The 24,445-nt window shown below is 38.8% G+C and overlaps 1 non-coding gene across 2 annotated transcripts in view; it reads right to left on the reverse strand.

Moving 5' to 3' along the window:
- LOC101332070 (uncharacterized) overlaps nt 1-24,445 on the reverse strand; it is a 44,667-nt gene that overhangs the window by 17,052 nt on the left and 3,170 nt on the right. The window contains exon 3 of one of the 2 annotated variants that reach the window (XR_012334070.1): nt 1,455-4,229. The exons of the other annotated variant lie outside the window; for it this stretch is intronic. This is a non-coding gene — a transcript (uncharacterized protein). Of the gene's footprint in view, nt 1-1,454; nt 4,230-24,445 lie in introns of those variants that run through there. 2 annotated transcript variants of the gene reach the window in all.

Below are 24,445 nucleotides of genomic sequence, written 5' to 3' on the forward strand. Positions count from 1 at the left end.
TGGAGCTGAAGGTGGCTGTGGTTGTGACTCTGGATTGGATAATTGGTGCCAAAATAGAGCAAAGTGTACTAAAGCTTCCAACATGGTTGATGGCAGGAGCAGAAAATAAATGGCAAAGAAAGAGAAAGTAGACATTTAATTTTTGAATATATATTATTAGATCCTGGGACCACAGCATTCATCAAATTATGTTGGCAAAGACTATGTACAACCATTTGTACATAGCGTGTTGGAAAAAGCATGTTCAGATATATTGGAACAGTGTCATCGTAACAGATCAACAAATCCTGGCCAAAGATGAACTAGTTTAACAAATGATGATGAGACTTAGTACTAATGGTTAGCAGGTAAATTGTCTGTGGTATAAGAAGAAAAGCAAGAACAAATGTGATGGCTGAGACATGTGGAAGTGTTTCCAATGATCACCTGGGTGACTACAGTGGTTTTGGCTCCACTAGGTAAGCAGCTTTGGGAACTGGGGTTTCTTTACATGATACTATCAATTTATACAATATTCCTTTAGAATCATCCACATATTTATCACTTCTGTTGCCTCTTTTCCTTTTTGCATCTCCAATCTACCATCTGGGATAATTTTCTTTCTCCTTAAAATACTAACTTTAGTTTTTCTCTCAGTGCTAGCCTACTTTTGATGAATTCTCTGTTTTTGTTTGAAATGGAAGAATTTAAAATTCATTTTTGGTGATGGATTTTTTTTTTTGATGGGTTATAGAATTCTAGACTAGCAGTTATTTTCCTTCAGCACCTTAAATATGTCATTGCCTTCCGGTTTCTATAGTTTCTGGTGGGAAGTCATCTGTCAGTCTTATTTTGCCTCTTTGTAGGTAATGTGATTCCAACTCCCCCTTCCCTTGCTCCCTGCCACAGATTCCTTTAGTTTTTTCTTGATCTCTGTTTTCAGCAGTTTTGCTATAATGTGCCTAGTTGCAGGTTTTTGTTTTTTCTTGGTTTCATTTTGTTTTTGTATTTATGTTGCTCGGATTCATAGAGATTCTCAATATGGGGTTTGATGCCTTTAATGAGTTTTGGAAAATTCTCAGCTATTATCTCTTTGAATATTGCTTCTTCCCCATTCACTCTCTCACTTCCTTAAGGACTTAAATATCATGTCCATTGGACCTTGCACCATGTCCATATGTCTCATGCTCTTTTTCATATTTCTCTCTCTCTCTCTCTCTCTCTCTCTCTCTCTGTGTGTGTCTGGAAATTTTCTATTGATTTTTTTCTAGTCTGTGAATCTACTTTTCAACTGTGTCTAATGTGTTGTCAAATCTGTCCATTGAATTCTTAATTTGAGTTATTGTATTTCTTTCAGTTTTAGAATTTCCATTTGATTCTTTTAAAAATAGATTCCAGTTCTCTGGAGAAAGCTTTCCATCTTATTTATTTTTTGAATATATTATTCATAGTTATTTTAATTTGATAATGTCAAGATCTGATTCTCTCATGGGTCTGGGTCTGGATCTCTCATGGGTCTCTCATTTTCTGGGTTTTTTCCCTCTTGTTTTTCACATATCTGGTCTTGTCTCCTGATGCACCCACACCTTTTGTTTAAATGTTAGGCATTGTGTATAAAATTGGGATAATTTGAGGCTCTTACTGACATTATTTTACTTCAGAGAATATATACATTTGCTTCTAGCAAAAGTCTAGAGGGAAATTATCGCAATCCAATTGATGATTGCGTTCATTGAGAACTGAGATTTATCCTTTTTGAGATTTATCATTTTTTGTCTATTTCTAGTTCACATTGACTCCTAAAATGTAGCCTTTCAGAGGTCCCAAGTGAAAGCCTAGGGTGTTATCCGAGCTTCTCCTCCTTGGTGGACTCTGACCCCAGTTTTTGTTTCCCCAATGTTTAAGGCTGCCAGTGGCTCTGCTCAGTCTCCCAGCCTCACAGACAGCACTTTTGAATCAACAAACGTGTCTAGGAGAAGAGTGAAGCTGAACGTTGTACTCATCTCTCCCTTGTCAAATTCTTTGTCCTCAAGTGTTTGATCCCTTGGTAGATCTCTGAACCTTCAAATTGATGTTTTTCTTTCAAATATTTTATCCAAATTTTCTATCTGGAAGGAGAATTGATCTGTACAGTTCCAGTCACAGCTGGAAATCTCAATTATGTCAATTTCAAATATGAATTTTCCAGATACCTCTGATGTGGTCAGTCTGTATTGAGCTCAGCAGTAAACCTGGCTTATAATGCTCATATTGCATTAAGAATAAACAACAACAACCCAACAACAATAACAACTTACTTTAGATTAGGTGCCCAGGGTAGCATGAGGATGGTTTTTCATGATCCAGTAATCAGTATGATCCCCCACCCCTGGTCCAAGGTAATACTGCAAGGAAAGAGAAATCCACCTCCCTTTCTGTACCTTCTTCTCAGAAAATCTACAATCTCTCCATCAGGGTAGAATCCCTGCTTGATTTATCCTTGTCACCACAGCACTTACAGTATCTTGCACAAGGCTTGTGCACGTGTTCGATGACTTACCCCTCCATTACTTTCTGTTACGTAGTAGCTGGAGCAAGATCTCATTATCCAGTGCAACAATAGCAGTCTGGTGGTTTGCAGACTTGTATTCTTGCCACTGTGTGACACAGGGAAAATAATTTCCTCTCTCTGGGACCCAGTTTCCTTATCCACAAAATGAGAGGTTTGGACTAGATGCTTTTAAAGAGACAGCTTAAATTGTAAATATTTATAAATATAACCATCCTAGCCATATTTCAATCTTTAAAGTAATTTTTAAAAATGAATTTCTAAGTGACAGGATATGTGCCGGATGATTTTGAAATAAGAATTCCTTCCCTTAGGAAGTTGTTCCCATTATCATTACCTCTACTACTTCTACCTGGAAGGAAGAACACTTACTGGGAGCTTGCTGTGTGTCAGACACTGTGCTAGTGATTCTCAGCCTTCATTCTCCACTAGAAACTACTGTGGAAATTTATACACTGTCCAGACCACATCCCCAGAGAATTTTTTAAATGACCTAGGTGGGGCCAGGGATTAGTACTTTTTGAAAGCTCCCACATTCTAATTCTAATGTATAATCAGGATTTAGAACCACTGTGCTTGGCACAATGATGCTTACTGCATCCTTACAACAACCTGATGAGGTAAGTGTTACCAACTCTATCTTATAAGTAAGGAAACTGAGCTCCATTAAAGAAAAGAGTCTGGCTCATGGCTACACAGCCACTAAGTCTGATCTTTTGATTGTAAGTCCAGAGCACTTTCCTCACTCAGCAAACACTGATCGAATATTTTGCAAGTTCAAGATGCTAAATTAGGTACTTGGAGGGATGCAAAGATGATAGGGATATGGTGTCTGCTCTCCAGGTGAAAGAACCCTGGGCCAAATGCCTATTAGTTAATTAGTTAGGTGTTTTTATACACATTGTCTCTTTTAGTTCTAAGAATTACTCTCTAATGGGGAATATCATCAACTCGAATTTAATACGAGGAAGCGGAGAGTCAGAGAAATTCAACAATTCAGTAACTTGCCTAACTCCAAATAGAAGTAATAAGTGATAGAGCCTGGATTTGAATCCAGATCTATCTGTCTCCAAAAGCTGCTTCACCAGGACTTGTACTTTAGTAAAGTAGGTGGGAAACATACACTAATGACTATATTATGAACTGGAATACAATTAAGTGTAATAACAGAGCACAACCTGGGTTAGGGAAGGTTTCTTGAGGGATGTAGCAGTGCTTTGGTAACTGACTTCTGAGGGATTTCCAGCTCTGCCTTCTCCTGTAGAATGTAACTACCAGGATATTTTGAAGAGTATGATAAATGTAATCGTGTCAATAGTTTCCTATAGAATTGGTAAGAAGGACAACCCTTTAATATCCAATTAGCAAGTGGAAAAACATCTTCTCCAGCAAACCACAGGGTGATCCTGGCATCAGAAAGCAAGTCAGTGTCACCCTGGTCAGGGGATTAATCTATACTGCCTCACAACCCTGGAAGGAGGCTGGACCCAGCCCGAATGGAGACTTTAATTGGCAGTAGTATCCATCTCCTCATCAGGAGCACTGCAGCTCAGTCATTTGAGACATGTTGCTTGGCTCTGAAGGCTCAGGGTTCTGCTATCCTCTTCTCTAACCTGGTAGTTAGGACGCTCCATGTTCTGGGCCAAGATGTGTCTTCACTGAGTGAGAGAGCATGCCATGGATGTCTCCTGGCCAGCAGAACCTAGAGAATTACAAACCCAGTCACTACATATACTTTGTGTATGATCATACTATAGTACAGTGGTTAAGAGAAGAGGCCTTAGAAACAGATCTGGGCTTGAATCCTGATCTTGCTGCTTACTAGCAAATTATATTTACTCTCTGGGCTTCAGTTTTCTCATTTTAAAGTGTTAATAACAACACCTAGCCATAAGGTTGTTGAAGGAATGAATAATATAATGTATTTAAGATACCTAGGTCGGTATATACATAGCACATAGTAGATATTCAGTAAATATCAATGATAATAAAGTATACTTTTCTAAGTTTGGCTTTTAGTTCTGGGAAAGCATTTCATCATGCTCAGTTTCCATTTTAAAAAGAGGGAGAAAGAGATCTGTCCATCTTGTAAACCTAGCTTGATTGAGATAATTGGTTCACAAGAATAGAGAAGATTTCAAGTGACTATATAGTTCATTGCTCTGTCTACAAGCATTGCCTGATTACATTTTAAAATGTCCCAGATAGATGAGAATCTATCCTATTTTAAAAGATTTACAGGAAAGGGATACAAATTACAAAGCTGCTGTGTTGAACAACTGAGCAAACCCTTTCTTAGAGCTATTCTAAATCCTTAGTGCTAAAGCCTAGATTTATTTCTTCTCATCACTTTGCTAGATAAGTAAATTCCAGACAGAAACCATGTCTATTTTACTCACTGTGTTATTCCTAGCACTTAGCACATAATAGGCATTTGGTATTTGTTAAATAAATGAATGGATGAAAGAGAACCCCAAAATTTTGAAATTGAATTATAGAATACTAGAGTTTGTTGAAAACATGGATGTTGACTAGCCCATCCCTAGGCCAAAGACAGAGCCATCTTCTCCAGATTCTTTGTAAGGACTCTTGCTGCTCGTATTTCGATACTTCAGTGACGGTTAACTCACTTCTCTGAGATAGCCTATTTCATTATTAAACAACTCTGATTATAAAAATTTTACTTAGGTAGAGCTAAAAACTTGATTTAATTATTGTTAGGTATCTGTGCATTTTCTCTTCATGAGTCCTTTCTGACTCCTTATCTTTCAGTATAATAATACTTTAACCTTTTCTCGTGGCTTTTTTTTTTCTTGCCTCCTTGTTCTGGGTATCTAATCCCAATATTCTCCAAGGTCTTCAATGCCTTCTTAACTGGGAAGCTGGGAAATAGGCTAAAGTATAAGAAGAAATGTTTCCAGAGATTTAATCTACAATCTGAACATGCTGGTCCAATTTCAGTGTTCATCAATTCAATTCCTGTTCAGGAAATTACATCCAACTGATGAAAATCCAAAATAAACAGAAAATCTTAAAGCATCCAGATGCAGGGAGTGGACAAATTAGATATAGGGGAACAAAGAAAAAATTAGAGTTGACTTCTCATAAGAAACAATGGAGGCTAGAAGAAAATGGAATGACATATGTAATAGGTGGGGAAAAAAACCCCTGTCAACCAGAATTCAATATTCTGTGATAATATCCCTAAAATCTGAGGTGGAATAAAGCCTTTTTAGATAAATAAAAGCTGAGAGAATTTGTTGCCTGCAGACCTGTATTACCAGAAATGCTGAAGGATACTTATTAGGCTAAAGGAAAATTATACCAGATGAAGATTCAGATCTACAGGAATGAATAAGGAACATAAATACGTAGGTAAATGTAGAATACTATCTTATTTTTTTCTCTTAATTTCTTTAAGAAAAAAGTGACCACTTAAGACAAAATGAAAAAATATATTGTGGGGTATATAATATAAGTAGAAGTATAGTATATGACAATAGTAGCACGGAGAATAAGGGAGCAAATGGAAACAGAATGTTGTAAGATTCTTATATTTCATGTGGAATAGTACAATATTAATTCTAAGTAGACTATGATAAGTTAAGGGCACTTATGATTATATCTAGAGCAACTACTAAGAGGAAAAAAACCCCAAAGAGATAAAGCTTAAAAGCCAATAGATGAAATAAATTAGAATACCCAAAATGTTCAATTAATCAAAAAAACTAAAAGGCTGGGAAGGAGCAATAGAGAGGGAAAAAATCCAGATGGGACAAATAGAAAAGAAATAGCAAGTGGTAGACATAAACCCAATGATCTTGATAATTACATTAAATGAATATGGACTAAATACTTTATTTAAAAGATAGAGAGATTTTTTCAGATGAGAAAAGAACCCAAGGCTCAATTATATATATCTAGAGGAGACACAGTTTAAATACAAAGAACACACATATAGATTCACAGTCAAAGGATGGAAAAAAAGATATACAATTAAACAGTAGTATAAGCAACTTAATGTGGTTATATTAATATCAGTAGACTCAAGTCAAGGAGTATTTCCAGAGATTAAGAGGGATGTTTCACAAATGATGAAAGGGTCAATTCATCAGGAAAACATAACAATCCTAAATATAAATGCATCTAATAACAGAAGCAAAATGTGGCAGAACTAAAAGGACAAATGGAAAAATATCCAATTATAGTGGGAGATTTTAATAATATTCTCTAAGTAATTTATAGAACAAGTAAATAAAAAAATCAATAAGGATAAAAAGCTTAGAATAACACAATCAACAACTTGCCTTAATTGACATTTATAGAACACTCCACCCTATTACAGCAGAATAAACATTCTTTTCAAGAGCCCAGGGAACATTGACCAAGTTGGACCATAAGCTAAGCCATAAAATAGATCTCAGTACTTTGAAAAGATTATTATCTTACAGAATATATTCTCTGACTATAATAAAATCAAATTAGAAATCAGTAACAAAAATGTAACAAGAAAAATTCTCAAATATTTGAAAATTAAACAACACATTTATAAATAATCCGTGTCTCAAAGAAGAAATCACAGGAGATACTGGAAAATAGTTTTCACTGAACGAAACAAAATGTTGGCATATATCTAAAGAAATGTTTGAAGAGAAAGTAAAAGCTTTAAATACTTTTGAAGAAATGTTTAAAATCAATGGTGTACATTTCCACCTTAAGAAGCTAGAAAAAGAAGAACAAATTAAACACAAAGAAAATAGAAGGCAGGAAATAATAAAGAGCTGAAGTCAATTAAATAGAAAAAAAGGCGAATAATGGAGAAAGTAATAAAGCTAAAAGTTGGTTCTTTGATAAGATTAATAAAATTCACAAATCCTTAATAAGGCTGATCAATGAAGAAAACTCCAAAATTAGGAAAGAAAGAACATAATTATAGATACTACAGATATTAAAAGGACAATAAGAACAATTTTATAAATAATTTATGCCAATAAATATGACAATTTAGATTAAAATAGATAAACTCATTGAAAAACACAACAAATGGACCCAGGAAAAACAAAAAAAATTGGAAAAAAAGAAAAAAGTTCTAATTATAAGCCTTTTCATGAAGAAAACGTCACGTCCTTATGGTTTGATGGTGAATTTTATCAATCATCTAAGCAGGAAAAATACTATTCCTACATAAACTCTTTCTGAAAACAGAGGAGAGAACACTTCCCAAATTATTTTATGAAGTCGGCATTTCACTGATTCCAAAATCAGAAAAAAAGACTTCACAAGAAAGGAAAACTGAAGACTGTTATCTTTCAAGAACATAGATTAAAAAAAAAATCCTCAACAAAGTACTGGCATACTAAATCCAACAATGTATGAAAGGATAATTTTAAAAAAAAATTTAAGGTTAATTTATTAAGACCAAGTGGAGTTTATCACCAAAAATACAAGGATAGTTTAATGTTTGAAAATCAATCAGTATAATTCACCACATTTAGAGAATAGAGAAGAAAAGTGATATGATCAACTCAATAAATACAGAAAAAAATGGGAAAAAATCCAACACTCATTCACGATTAAAATGCTCACCAGAGAAGGAACAGAACCTCTTCAATCTGATAATAGGCATCAATGAAAAATTCTACAGCTAACATCATATTTAATAGTAAAATATTGAATGCTTTTCTCCTCAGATCAGAAAAATGCTCCCTCTACTTCTACTCACTATTATATTGAAGACCCTAGCCAGTACAATATGACAAGCAAAAGAAATAAAAAGCATATAGTTTGAAAAAGAAGAAAAGAAGCTATCTTTATTCTCCAATGGCATTATTGTTGTGTATTCTAAGGAATCTAAAAAAAACCCCCAAAACCACAAAACCCTACTGGAACTAAGAAGTGTACTTAGAAAGTCATAGAATACAAAGTCAATATGAAAAGATCCGTTATGTGTGTATATACTAGTGGCAAAATATTGGACAATAAAATTTTAAAATATTGTTACAATAGTGTCAAAAACATCAGTTACTTAGGAATAAATTTAATAAAAGTGCAAAATATCTACCCTGAGAAGTACAAAACATCACTGAAAGAAATTAAAGAAGACCTAAACAAATAGAGAATGATATCATGTCCATGGACTAGAAGAATCAGTATTGCTAAGGTGCCCATTCTCTGCAAATTGATCTATAGATTTAATATAATCCTAATCCAAATTCTAGTGGGTTTAAAAAAAAAGTAAATTGACATGTTGATTCTAAAATTTACATAAAAATCCGAAAGACTTAAATAGTCAAGATAATATGAACAAAAAACATCCAAATTTGGGAGTTCCCATTATCGGATTAAATAAATATTTTAAAACTATAGTATTTAACACAGTGTGGCATTGATATAAACATAGAAAAATAGATCAATGAAAGAGAATATAGAGTCCAGAAAGAGACCCATACATATATGGTCAATAGATTTTTGACAAATTATCAAGTCAATTCAGTAGAGGAAAGGAAAATCTGGGGACTTCCCTGGTGGTGCAGTGGTTACGAATCCGCCTGCCAATGCAGGGGACATGGGTTTGAGCCCTGGTCCAGGAAGATCCCATATGCCACAGAACAACTAAGCCCAAGTGCCACAATTACTGAAGCCCGTACACCTAGAGCCCATGCTCCCAGCAAGAGAAGCCACCGCAGTGAGAAGCCCGCACACTGCAACGAAGAGTAGCCCCCACTTGCCACAACTAGAAAAAAGCCCACATGCAGCAACAAAGACCCAACGCAGCCATAAATAAATAAAAAGGAAAATCTTTTCCCAAATGGTGCTGGAAAAGCTGGGTAAATGTATGAAAAAAAAAAGAACATTTACTCTTCCCTCACATTACATGCAAAATTAATCTGAGATGGATCATAGACCTAAACATAAAAGTTAAAACCATAAAAATCCCAGAAGAAAACATGGGAGAATATTTTTGTGACCTTGGAGTGGAAAATATTTCTTAGAGAGGTCACAAAAAGTGTTAACCAAATAGAAACAAAATGTCGATAAATCAGATTCATCAAAATTCAAAACTTCTCATCAAAAGGCACCATTAAAATGAAAAGGCCAGCTACAATCTAGGAAAAAAAAATTGAAAAATATATCTGACAAAGAATTTCTTTCCAATATATGTAAAGAATTCCTACAAATCAATCATAAAAAGATAACCTAACAAATAGAATGGGCAAAAGACTTGACACTTCAGAAACGAAGATGTATAAATGGCTAATATGCACATGAAAATGTGTTCAACATCATTAGTCATTAGGAAAATGCAAGTTAAAACTGCAATGAAATATCACTACATACCCACCCGGATGGCTAAAATTATAAAGACTGACAACACCACATGTTGACAAGGATGTGGAGCAACTGGAACCCACATACATTGGTGGGGGGAGTGTTAAGTGGTACAACCAATTTGCAACAGTGTTTGGAAGTTTCTTAAGAAATTAAACATACACCTACTCTATAAGCCAGCAATTTAACACTTAGGTATTAACCCAAGAGAGGTAAAATCATGTCAGCAAAAAGACTTTTGCAAGAATGTTCATATCCGCTATATTCATGAAAGCCAAAACCCATAAACAACCCAAGTGTCCATCAACAGGAGAATGATTAAACAAATGGTGGTATTTCCATACAGTGGAATTTTATTCAGCAATAAAAGGAACAAACTACAGATATACAAAACATAAATGAATTTCAAAAGCATTATCCTAAGTTAAAGAAGCCAGGCACAAAGGACTATGATTTTATGATTCTGCTTATATGAAAAACTAGAACAGGCAAAATTATAGTGAAGGAAATCAGATCCATGATTGCCAGGGGACAGGGAATGGGGCAGGGGGAGGGGGTTGACTGTAAAGAGGCTGGGGGAATTTTCTGGAGTGATAGAATTGTTCTGTATCTTGATTGTAGTGGCGAATATATGACAGTATACCCTTGTGGAAACTTAGCGAATTGTATGCTTTAGTGGGTGAACTTTATTGTGTGTAAATTATATCTCACTAAAGATGATTTAAAAACACAATCTTGTGAGGATAGGCACTATTATCCCTATTTTACAGATGGGAAAACTGAGATCAGAGAGGTGATATTAACTTGATTAAGTTCATACACCAAGTAAGTGGCAAAGCCAGAGTTTAAACTTCCATATGTCTTTTATGCCAAAGGCCAAGATCTTTCTGTCACATAAAGAAATTAAAAATGATTTGTGTGTGTGTGTTGGGGGGGTTTATACATGCAGGCATCTTCTATTTCTTTAACTAGCATGGAAGCTCTTCAAAGGCAGGGGCTTTCATATATTCCTCTTTTCTGGGTCTAGTTTGCATAATGCTCTGTAACAGAGTTAGAAAGTCTGTAGACATGAGCTTGCCCATCACTCCTGTGGGCAGTGACTTTGAATAGATCACAGGTGTGTCTCAGGTATTGATACCCTTTTCCTACGGGCATCTGGGGTCCCTGGGCTAGTTGCCCTGGCTGAGATCAGCTCCGTGTGTTTAACCCTGGGTGCTATACAAATATTTTTTTCTATTCCATGAAAAAGATAAAGAAACACCGACTTAGGAAGTGCTGCTGGGATTTAAAAGTGAGAAAGGATAACTCTGGCTGAGATGCTCTGAGTCAAGGACCCATGGGGAAAAACTTGCTAATCAGAGAGGAAGGGAAGGGAGTAGGTAGAAGGGGAAGAGAAGGTTGGACTGGAGCAAGACTGGGCTTGACACATGTTTCGGGACAGTGAGCAGAGCCACTGGGTTGGAGCTGGGCTTATGGAGATGTATTAAGTGAGAGAGATGGATGCTTTTCTGGTGAGGGTCTGTCATCAGGTCTAAGGAGCTGGAATGTGCTTTGCAGTACAGAGCTCCCTGTTCAGATTTCACACAGGATTTAACGTGTGAGGCTGGGGGTAGGGAAGGAAAAGTGTGCGTTTTTAAGAATAACATGCTGTTCCTGTACTTTGTGGCTAAGGGTCCTGCTGGATGCTGGGAAGGGCCAGTCCCTCAACCTAGAGCCTCTGGTGTAGTCCAGCTTTCCTTTCACACAGCATTTGTTCCCAGCCCCCGGCTGCCTCCCCAAGGGAGGACATCCGTGGGGACAGTTCCTGTTTCCCTGCCTTTGCAGCCCTTGCCTTCCTGAATGTGATACGATTGTTTCTCTGGGCACGGTGAAAAGATGCCAGTGGAGAACGGAAGTATCTCATGCCTCAGCAATTTTTTTAAGGCAAAATAGAAAAGGCTATTGAACTTGGGAACCCTGGACCTGGAGTCCTCTCTTCCTGGTGTGGGAGCGGGGACATTGTACGGAGTCTATCTATCAGCCCTGTGGGCCAGATATCCAACATGGGAACGATTTGACTCCCATCCATCAGCTAAACGGTGACAATAGTACTACATTCTTTCTTGCTCTCAAACTGCTATATTTATGCTTTTCCCCTTGGGAATCTTGGGACATGGAAATGGAGGACTTTATCCTCTGACCCCTCCCCCTCCTCTCTTTCCACATCCTCATCCTCTTTAAATATTCTTTCATTCACTCATTTATTCACTTGTTCAACTAATATTTCTTGAGCATCTATTACGTGTGAGATACTGTGCTAAATACTGAAAAAAAAGCATTGCTTAAGAGAGACCACCATTCTTGACCTCATGCACTTATAGTCCAATGGAAAAGATCCTCCACTGTGTGAAGGTATAGTTATCCCAGGCATGGAAAGACAGAAAATACAGAAAAAGAGAAATGACAACATAAAGGAGTATATCTCAAAGCTCTTTGAAGGCCAGGTTTTTGTCTAATTGATCTTTAACCCTCTTATAATACATACATGCATTGCACATATTAGGTACACTATGATTGTTTGCTGAATTAGTAATGACAAAGTGGGTGAGAAATCACATAATATAAAAAGAACATAGGCTCTGGGGTTCCACAGACCTGATTTGGATGTTCAACTCTACCACTGCTGTGACCTTGAAGAAGTTGCATAACCTCTCTGGGTCTCAATTTCCTCATTCGAAAAATGAGGATGACAATACTATAGCTAATATAATATACTATTACACAGTAATAATAATATTACTATGGGAATTTGGTAAGAATCAATGAGTATGTAAAGTATGTAAGTATGGAAACTACCTGGCACGCAATGATCAGTAAATAGCTTACATAATTCTTTGGTGTCATCAACAGTGAAGAATAAAGGTGAAATGAAGAGTAGAGAAAAAACGTTAAACGTTATAGAAATACGGAGAAAGCCCTCTGTGGTTACAGAGGGCTGAGGCTCACATAGAGATGGAGAGGCACTGAGCTGTGCCTGGAAGTTCACCCCCAGGTGGATAAATGGAGAGGAAGAACGAGGTAGTGCAAAGGGCATAAGCAGCAGTGAGGTGCTGGACATGATCATGGCAAGCCTCTGGGACATGGCAGAGGAGGGGGTGGACTAGCTTGGAGGGCTCCTTCAGGACTTGGCTCCAAACCAGTGGAGTCTTAAAGGTGGAGCTGGCATGTGCTAAGAGGTGTTTGGAATAATCAGCCTGGAGCAGCATCTAGGGTACCTAGAGAGGAAGGTGGGGAGAAGTTAGGAGATTATACAATAATCCAAGTGGCATGGGGGCCTAGATTCAGGGGACAACAGAATAAAAAGGAAAGTGTGGATGTGACAGAACTTGTGGTAGAACAATGAGCAGGACCAGCTTTAGAGAAGCTTGTGTTGGGTCACAGAGTCAGGAGGTAAAAAAAACTCCTCCTCCCAAAGAAATGGAGTTCACCAGGATCCTTCAGAGGTCTTTTCCAAAATCTCTGCCGTATTGAGTCTTGTTCTGATACATTTTTTTAAAATTTAATCTCTTCAGACTATGTTTTTCTACCTCTAAGTATGCCTTGTAATTTTTTTTAAAAGGTTATATCATATAGACTATATTTTCTGTTCAAAATGCAGTTAAACTAGAAATCAATAACAAATTACAATATATATTTGGAAATTATGAAACATAATTCTAAGTAACTCATAAGTCAAAGAAGAAGAAATAATGGAAATTAGAAAATATTTAAATCTTAATGATAATGAAAAATACTGCCTATCCAGATTTGTGGGATTTAGTTAAAACAATATGTAGAGGGAAATTTATAGCATTTAAATGCTTATGTCAGGGTAGAAGGGCTGGTGACTAATGAATATATTATAATAGTTTCTACTGTTGCAAGACGAATTCCACCAAAAGCTAACGGTGTAGAACAACAATAAATATCTATCCTCATAATTTTTGTGGCTCAGGATTTCAAAAGCATGGCTACGTGGTTCTGGCTTGAGGTGTCTTGTGAGGTTGCAGTCACATCATCTGATGCCTTGTAATTTTTTGTTGAAAGCCATACGTGATAAATCTGAGGAAAAGGAACCAAGGTAGATTGGTCTTTGGTGTGAGGCTTTATGTTTATCTAGTGAGGAGTTAGGCTGTGTTGACTATTTGCTGTAGCTTCAGTGTCAGAGGATAAAATGTTCTCTAGTGTCCTTGTTTTTGTCTCCCCTGTTGTCTCTGGGTTTCCTTAGAGATTCTTCCCAAATAAGGTCATGGAAGTTTCGAGGGGGCAGGAGTTGAGCATTTTCCTTCCCCAGGTCAGTTAGGCTCTGGTAAAATAGCTTTCCTTGAGGGAAGGCCCTATTAAGGAGAACAGAGAGCTCTGGGCATATCTGAAAATGGTTACTTTCTCCACCCTCCACCCCCTTGCTGGAAGAATGACGAGATTTTTCTCTAATTTTCCCAGTGAGAATCCAGTGAAACTCAGGAAAGTGTGGGGGACCCCTTAAGACTGCCATCCCTTCAGGTTTTAACTCTCGAGCTATTCCTCACTACACGTCCAGCAGTTCATCAATTGTAATTTAAGTATTGGCTCCATCTATGGACTTCTGCTCCTAGTAAGTGGTGATTCTCTGTATCTGCCTAGTAGCCTCTCCAGTTTTCAGGGCAGTACTTTGCTCTATGACCTCATTCTCTGATGGATCTGAGAAGAGTGATTGATTTTCAGTTTGTGCACATTTTTTTCTTGTTGTGAGGAGGGGAGTGATGACTTCCAAACTCTTTACACATTGGACGAGAAACTGGAAGTCCCAGGGGTCTTTCCCATTTGAAATAAACTTACTTTTGACTGGCTGGTCGGAAAGCCAGAGAAAAACAGTTACCGAAGTTTCTAGAGGCAAAGGGGAGGAATCGTTTTGTTTTGTTTTTTTTAATAATGATTATTCATCATTCACTTATTCAAAAACATTTCTTGAAGGCCTCAGAGTGCATTGCATTGTGCTGGGAGTAATAAAAAACAGTAAGATGTGGTTCCTGATCTAAAACTCATGATATCCTCCCAATTTCATTCTCCCCATCTAAAGTTGTCTTCCACAACTGAAACTTGTTTTTCCTCTCCATTTCAACCAGTGTAGCATAGGAACTAGCACATTATTGGAATCAGAGGGATCTCAGCCCAAATACTGGCTCTGCTACTCATCAGCTATGTATCTTGTTTACATTTCTTAGCCTCTCTCAGGATAATAGTCCATATCAATGGATTTTCATAAGGATTACTTTATAACCACATGGCATGGAGGAGGTAGTTAGTAAATAGTAGCTATTTTAATTATTTTCTCTGATAGTACCAGAATGCTATCACGTAAAACACACACAACATAAAATTCACCATCTCAACAATTTTTAAGTGTATTGTTCAGTACTGTTAAGTATATTCACATTGTTGTGCAACCAATCTTGAGAACTTTTTCATCCTGTGAAACTGAAACACTATAGCCATTAAACAATTCTTCATTTTCCCCTGCCCTCAGCCCCTGAAACCATTGTTATGCTTTCTGTATTTATGAGATAGCCTCTTTTCTGAAAAAAACATGAATATGAGTATTCATCTTGAATGGGCCTCTGGAATGAGACCTGAAGACATTACATCATTCCCTGGGCTGGCCTTTGGTATATTCATGCAAGAAAACTACACTTTTCCCAGCTGAATCATGGGCTGAGCACTGGGTTCTCCCAGCAAAATGCCAGGCTCCCTGGAATCATCAGGAATAAGCCAGTGATCCCTCACATTGTGATCTCCATGATTTCAAGATGAAAAGGGTGGGGACACGATCCCTGAGCAGCTCACCTTCTCATGCTGTGTGTTAAGATCGTTGCTGGGCCGCTTGAGCTCTGATCTGCAACCCTTGTCCCCATTAGGAGCAGATTCTGACCTTCATGTAGGTGACTCCAAACTTCTGGCTTCAACTTTAGTCTTTTTTTAAAAACATTAATTTATTTATTTGGCTGTGTCAGGTCTTACTTGCAGCTCATGGGATCTTCATTGCAGCGTGCAGGCTTCTCTCTAGTTGCAGCATGCAGGCTCTAGAGCACGTGGGCTCAGTAGTTGTGATGTGCGGCTTAGTTGCCCCGTGGCATGTGGGATCTTAGTTCCCCAACCAGGGATGGAACCTGCATCTCCTGCATTGGGAGGCGAGTTCTTAACCACTAGACCACCAGGGAAGTCAGTCTTGAGTATCAAACTCTTTAAATATTTCACTGGCACTTTAAACTTAACAGGTCCAAAGCTGAACCCGTTATCTTTCCCTCAAAATTTTCTGTGCTTTTCTGTCTGTGCTCTTAATCTCTATAAATGATATTTCCATATTTCCAGCTTCCTATTCCTTATTCTTTGGAATCTTCTTTTAATTCCCTCCCTCTTCTTCATCCCTACATGCCATCAACAGCCAAGACCAGGCAAGTCTACTTCACATCTTCCCTGTCTTCCCTCTCCTCTCAATGGCACTATTCAAGTCTTCTTTGCTTCTCACCAGGGAATCATGTGTTCATCAAGAGTTTTGTATAATTTCTTAACTTGGGAGTCTTCATTTTCCAGCTCCTCTTGTGTATCACTGCGAGATCAGTGTTTGAAAACCTGTTTCTGTTCACAGCATTACTTACAATCTTTAATATTTCACAGTTGCCTATCAGATATTGGCAAGATATATCAGTCATAGGTCAGACATATCAGTCTGCTATTGAATGTCCTCCGAATCTTACCTCTAATCCTTTCTATGTATATTAACTATCTGCGACTGCATAACAAATTATTCCAAACTTAGTTGCTTAGAACAGTGCATATTTACTATCTAACAGTTCTTATGGGCCTGGAATCTGGGTATGGCCTAGATGGGTTCTCCAGCTCAGGGTATCTCAGAGACTGCCATCAAGGCATCAGCTGGGGTGACATTTATCTCCAGGTTTGACTGGGGAGGATCTGCTTCCAAGCTCACCTGGTGGTGGTTGGCAGGACTCAGTTCCTTGTGGGCTTTTGAACTGAGAGCCTCAGTTCCTCATTGGCTGTAGGCCAGAGGCTGCCCTCAGTTCCTTGTAAATTGGGCTGTTCCATAGGGCAGCTCATAACATGGAAGCTGGTTTCTTCAAGTTGAATGAGAGAGAGAGGAGAGAGAGAGATGATGAACAAGATGGAAATCAGCCCAGTCTTTTATAGTCTATTGCATGGTGGGGGCAGGGAGGGATTACACAGGGAGGGAGTGGATATCAGGAGGCCATCACTGGGAACCATTTCAGAAGCTGCCTATTCTACCAGCCTTCTTGACTGCTCCTCCACGGTTGATGCCCTGGGTTCTGGCCCAAATCTTGTGCTGGCTGAGACTTGAATACCTCCCACTCTTTCACACCTCTATGCCTTTACTTAGGCCATTCCTTCCACCTAAATGCCCTCTCTACCTCCATAGCTATCTATTAATCCTTACGAGCACAATTCAAATGCCACTACTCCTGCAGAGCCTTTTCTGACCAGATCTAGAGTAGATCTTCCACTTTGGAGTCCACTTTAGGAGCGCCCAGGGACACATCTCTTTCTTGGCTATTATCACGTTCTGCTCTGTGGGAGACTGGTTTGTTTAAGTGTACTCCTCAACCCTCAGTAAGCTGAGTTCTTTGAGGGTAGAATTATGTCTTAGTCAACTTGTAAATCTCTTTTGGCCCTAGCACAGTTCCTGAAACACAGTAAATAGTCAAACATTTGTTGAATTGCGTACAATTCTGAGGCCTGAGAGCCCAGGTTCTATGCTGTTAAGAGCAGTGGCAGGAGAAAGAAACCCCATGCTTCTCAGAAAAGCAAGTCCTGCTGTGATTCCAGGGATTAGTCAGGGACTGTTCTAGTCCCCCACAGCCCATGGTTCCTGCAGATGGATCTGCTGGGGACTAGAAGTCACTGATATCTGATCCTGTATAGGAACTCATGAAGAATAGAGTCAGGTTCCATTTAAAGAAACTCTCCTCATGACCTCAGCAAAGCCAGTGAACCTAAATACAGGACTTTACATTTATCTTGATTATATTTCATCTTGTTATATTGGGGAGGTCATTTTGGATCCTGACTCTTGTCAATCTTTGTGTTTTCTATTCTCAGCTTCATTTGTGCTATACGTTGATAAACATATCCCTGTGTTTCCATCCAATTTATTGTTTTGAGTGGGACAGGGCTGAGGCCAGTGGGCCGAGGCAGACAGCAGTGGGTCTATAATGTCTGGGTACAGCCCTCTCCTACAGCAGCTGGTAGGGCTTGGCAGGGACACCTCTGGTAGGCACAGTGACACACTTGGCCCCCTCCACCCAGAGTGGTCAGAGCAAATGAAAACAACCACTTTCAAGTGTTGTATAAGACTCTGCAACAATAAAAACTCACATGTCTGCATTTTCTAATTGCTTTCACATTGATTATCTTGTTTGGGCTTCACAAAAACCTCATGAAAGAGGGTGTAAAAATATTGCTAAACTGAGTTTCAGAGAATTTTGATGAAATTAAGGCTGTCAGAAGTGACTTCCTGAGGCTCATGTAACATTAAGCAGGAGAGCTGGGTCTCAAATCCTCTTCTGACTCCCAAACCTGTGATTTTTTTTTTTTTACTTGTCTAATAATAATAGCCATTTTCATTGAAAGTTAAAACTTCTTTTTTCTCTCTTATTGTCGCTCACCTCACGTGTAAGGACTGGCTAGTTGTGTCTCCCCACTAGACTCTATACCGCATGAGGGCAGGGACCATGCTGTCCTGTTTACAGCTGCGTCCTTTGTGCCTAGACGGTGGTCAGCACAGTGTATGTGCTCAATGAATATGTGTTAACAAATAAATGATTAAACACAAACTATTATCTATAATGTAATTGTTAATAATACCCATCTTTATTTTATTTAGAAAGGCTAGGGTTTAAAATTGCTCCCTTCCACTAAGCACTGAATAAATACAGCAATAGGGCTACACCCTGTTCTCTTAATAAAGAACTCAAGACACTTTCTAAATACACTCTGTGTATCCTCACGTGCACCTTGACAATAGGTGTGGGGTAGAGGTGTTATCATCATATCATCCACAAGAATAGAGAGATCCTTTATCTCACCGAAGACTGCACAGACATTTTCAGAGCAGCTGTTAATAGATTTTATGTTTCTTTATCTTCAGTCCATTGCTGAGGCCGCTAAAGCCTACTAAAGCTATCAGGCACCAGAGCCTTAGGCAGCTTTTCAATTCTACAATTCTCCCAAGTTCATTCACGGAAATGGCTGCAGGATTGTGCAAAAACAGCTGGTTACCTCCCAGCAGAATTAGCTGTAACCAGTTTAGTCACTTGCTGAGAGAAAGCAGGAAATCTCATGCAAAAGTCAGCAACATTCCTCAGCATATAATAGCAAGTAAATCTATTTCTGAGGAGACCCAGGTGCCTGGCTGGTTGAGGAATATTCAAGGGCAGACAGAGATCTGTAATCTAAAGAATGGGAGAGATTTTAGAGCCAGAACTGGGTCTTTGATTTGGTGACCCTGGTATAGATGGGCCAAATATTTTGAGAATGGTGAGAATGATTTGTCAGTGAAATTACAGCAGAAATGTGGACAGATGGAAAACCTTGAGCCCCACTCAGGCAGCGGCTGCTGTGCTGACAATAGCAGCTCCTTTCCCCAAACTGAGATGGGCAGCAAACTATTGCTCTCCATTCCCACAGGTCGGTGATGGCTTGCAAGGCAGAGATGGAGGACAGTTGCCCAGGGGGAGTCAGACCACAGCCTATTTTTCAATTATATATATACGTATATGTTTTGTTTTGATCTTGGTTTATAATTCCTAAAAGAGTTTGTTTTTTAATTAATTTATTTATTTATTTTGGGCTGTGTTGGGTCTTCGTTTCTGTGCGAGGGCTTTCTCTAGTTGCGGCAAGCGGGGGCCACTCTTCATCACGGTGCGCGGGCCTCTCACTACCGTGGCCTCTCCTGTTGCGGAGCACAGGCTCCAGACGCACAGGCTCAGTAGTTGTGGCTCATGGGCCCAGTTGTTCCGCGGCATGTGGGATCTTCCCAGACCAGGGCTCGAACCTGTGTCCCCTGCATTAGCAGGCAGATTCTCAACCACTGCACCACCAGGGAAGCCCCCCTAAAAGGGTTTTTTAAAAAATCCTTATTGAACTATAGTGATTTGCAGTGTTGTGTTAATTTCTGCTGTACAGCGAAGTGACTCAGTTATACACACATTCTTTTTCATATTCTTTTCCATTATGGTTTATAACAGGATATTGAATATAGTTCCCTGTGCTATACAGCAGGACCTTGCTGTTTATCCATCCTACATATACTAGTTTGCATCTGCTAATCCCAAACTCCCAATCCTTCCCTCCCCCCATCCCTCAGTAGCATCATGTATTTTTTAATTAAATTTTTTGGAAAGAATTATGAAGTTCCAGAAAAGCTACAAGTACGGTAGAGGTAACTATTTTTTCTTAACTGTTTGAGAATTGGTTACCAACCTGATTCCCTATTACTCTGAAAACTTTGGTGTGTATTTCCTACAAATAAAGACATTCTTCTATATACCAACAATACAATGAACAAAATCAGAAAATTAACCTCAAAGCATAACTGTCATCATACCCCATTTAAAATTTGTCAAGTGTTGCAGCAATATTCTTTATAGCAAAAGTATCCAGTTCAAAATCATGTGTTGCATGTGTCAAATCTCTTTAGTTAACTTCAATTTGGAAGGATTCTCTGATCTTCCTTGACTGTCATATCCTTGACACTTTTGAAGCATTATAGGTCAGTTATTTTATAGAGTGTCTCTTCATTTAGGCTCTTTCCTCAGATTAGATTCAGGTTATGCATCTTTGGAAGGAATAACACAGAAGTGATTCTATGTTCTTCTTAGTGTATCATACCAGGTGATACAAAATTTCACTTTTTCTGGTTACTGATGATGTTAACTTTGGTTGCTTTATTAAGATGATGTTCCCCAGGCTCTCTAGTCTTAAGTTACTTATTTCCTCTTTGTAACTAATAAATATTTTGTGTGAAAAAAAGTAAAACTATGTAACTATCCTATTCCTCAACAAACTTCCAATTTATTCATTTACTATTTTACTTCTGTAAGGATTCACTGTTTCTCTCCTAATTTATTCAATGAATTATAATTTTTACTATCATTATTTTGACATTCAAATTGTCCTCAATTTGACCACCGGAAGCCTCTTTAAGCTGGCATTTGTGTGGTTTTTACATATCTTTATCATTCTTTGAGTACTCTGTTGTCTCTGGCCAAAAAAAAAAAATGTTATAGGCTCATCTTATATTCCCTGCCCCAGTCTTCAACTCAGACATTTCTCTAAAGAGCCCTAGTTCCTTTAAGTGGAGAATGATACTTAGAAGCCAGGATCTGGGCAATAGGTGTGCTTATTACTATGGGGTGTTGCTGCTCCCAAGACCCCTCAATGGAAAGAGCTAAGGAATATGTGTGTATATATATGTGCACACACTCAATTCTGTATTTATATGTATAACTATATATATATTGCAAATTATACCTCTACTTCCAATCCAACATCACGGAGTTTATTCTAATTTTCTTCTTTTCTATATTTGTAACTTTGTTTTGTGATGATGAGAAACCTGGCTCCCACTGTCTATAACATATATATATATATTTTTATTTTTAATAAATTTACTTATTTATTTTTGGCTGCACTGGGTCTTCGTTGCTGCACACTGGCTTTCTCTAGTTGTGGTGCACAGGTTTCTCATTGCAGTGGCTTCTCTTGTTGCGGAGCACGGGCTCTAGGTGCGTGGGCTGCAGTAGTTGCGGCACGTGGGCTCAGTAGTTGTGGCTTGTGGGCTCTAGAGTGCAGGCTCAGTAGTTGTGGCACATGGGCTTAGTTGCTCTGAGGCATGTGGGATTTTCCTGGACCAGGGCTAGAACCCATGTCCCCTGTATTGGCAGGCGGATTCTTAACCACTGTGCCACCAGGGAAGCCCCTATAACATATTTAATTACTTGATCAATACCACTGTGTGAAGCCAATCTCCCATCTCCATGGCCATCCCCTCACCTGCAAAGATGCTCTCCTCACTCTACTCTAGCTCTTCACACAGGCTAGGAAGATGGTCCTGAGCCTGGAAGGAGACTCATAAAACTACTCAACTGCAAATGTGTGCTACCTTGGGTGAAAAAGGAAATACGACTCAGAGTCCAGAGAGTGAAAGGCTATAGAGGATTTATTCCCATGCCTTGAAATCTAATCAAGGAAGTCTAACATTTGCCTAGCTTAATGTCAGAACTGTCATGGACCAGGGACTTAATTTTTACCTTCTATTTTCCTCATATTTGAACCAGAATGTCTATAGATATCATCCTATGATGGTTCCACTATTGCATGTTGGGAGTTGATAATTGGTCTCTTTAGTTTCACAGGTCCTTAAATGGAGAGTAATTGTGTCCAGGAGTGGTACTTAATAGGTTACACCCAGGATCCTCATCAGCACCTGATTTAAATGATTAGATTTTGGACTTTGAGATGATGAGATTTAGATTTGGATGGTGAGATTTTGTTGATGATGTGATGGGATAAGGATCATGGGATGGTGTATTAATCAGCCAGGGCTGCCATAACAAAGTACCACAGACTGGGTGGCTTAAAAAATGGAAATTAATTTTCTCACAATTCTGGAGGCTAGAAGTCTAAGATCACAGTTCAGCAGGGTTAGTTTCTTCTGAGGACCTCTTCTCTTGGCTTGTAGAAGGCTGTTTTCTCTGTCTTTACATGGTCTTCCCCTGTATACCTCTGTGCCCAGATTTCCTCTTCTAATAAAGGCACCAGTCATATTGCATTGGGACCTACCCTAATGACCTCATTTTAACTCAGTTACTTCTTTAAAGACCTTATCTTCTAATACAGTCATAATTCTGAGGTACTGGGTGTTAGGACTTCAACATATGAATATTGGAGGGGTACAGTTCAGCCCATAGCAGATGGACTATTTTGTATGTGGGAGGGACATGAATCACTGGGGACTCGAGGGGTTGACTGTGGTAGGCAGAATTCTAGGATGGTTCCCAAGATTCCTGCCCTGCCTCCCTGGGGTGTATACCCTGTATAATCCTTTCCCCTTGAGCATGAGTGGGACCTATGAATATGATTGGATAGTCACTCCTGTGATTACCTTGTGTTGTATAAGATTCCACTCTAACTGACTGGAGAGAATGAGATTTTCCTTCCATCCTTGAAGAAATAAGTGGCTAGGTTGTGAGAGAGCCACATGTCAGGGAACTGCGAGGACCTCTAGGAGCTGAGATTAGCTCCCACTGACACCCAGCAAGAAAGCAGGGACCTCAGTCTTACAGCCACAGGAATTGAGCTCTGACAACAGCTCTATGAGCTTGGAAGAAAAGGCAGAGCTCCATAACAAAATGCAGCCCAGCTGACACTTCAACCGCAGCCTTGTAAGACCCTGAGTAGAGGACCCCACTAAGCCATACCTCAACCCCTGGCCCACGGGAACTGGGTGATAATAAATGTATGTTGTTTTAAGCTAAGTTTCTGGTAATTTGTTACATGGCAGTAGAAAACATTACACCATCCATAGTTTCTAGCCCTTGTCTGCTATTAGCTGTCATTCTCTGCACTTGCTACACTCCCAAGATCTAACCAACTTTGGACTTCCTACCAACAAACAAACATACAAACAGTTTTTGTAATAAGTATTGGGATTCATTAAGCTCATTTTTGCTTCTTGGGAATCTCTAGGGTTGGGTTTCATGGAAGGAGCCAACAGCTGGTACCAGTTTGTTATCCTGTCTCCATAGTACCCAGATATGCATTTGAAGAAGACTGCCCTTGATTCTATGTGGTGAGTGAATTGGCAAGACCAGCTGCAGAGGGCAATTAGGAGGCTGCTGTAGAAAGCCAGGTGAAAGAGGATAGTGACTTGGTGATGGCAAGGAATATGGGGAGAAGGGGTTGGATTTGAGGAAAGGCAGTAGAAGTCACACTCAACCTCAGTTCCCAGAGATAACCAGTGTTAATATTAATATCAACCCTGTTAATATTTTGGTGTATTTTCTTTCTGTCTTCCTTTTCTAAATATCAATATGTATATATGTAATACCCTATTTTTACAATGATGGGATGACGTTGTGCTTATAATTTTGTATATTGACAATTACCCTTATCTTGTTGTGATCCATTATCTGAAGCATTAGATATTGTTTTAAAATATTATATTTAATAAGTGATTGTCTTTTTCATGGTCCCTGGGGCCACACTAAAACATATTAATGGAAAATACCTAGAAGAATTTAGGAGGGGGAGAATGGAGTGAATGATGCTGAGAGCTAGGGGGAATATACACCCATAGATGCCACTGATTATATTACTGTGAGAGAGGGTAAGAGCGGATGCCATCTGTATTGACCGTAAAGCTGGGGGGTGTGGTTTGGGGAGCAGCCTGTGACAACGGTACATCCCACCCACTGCATCAATCATAGCTCACTGTCCCCAGCTGCCAGATGCTGGTTATAACCTACAACATCCCATACCAGTCAATGTTTGTCATAT

Source organism: Tursiops truncatus, chromosome 1, assembly GCF_011762595.2.
Source record: "Tursiops truncatus isolate mTurTru1 chromosome 1, mTurTru1.mat.Y, whole genome shotgun sequence".
In the NCBI taxonomy this organism is placed as follows: domain Eukaryota; kingdom Metazoa; phylum Chordata; class Mammalia; order Artiodactyla; family Delphinidae; genus Tursiops; species Tursiops truncatus.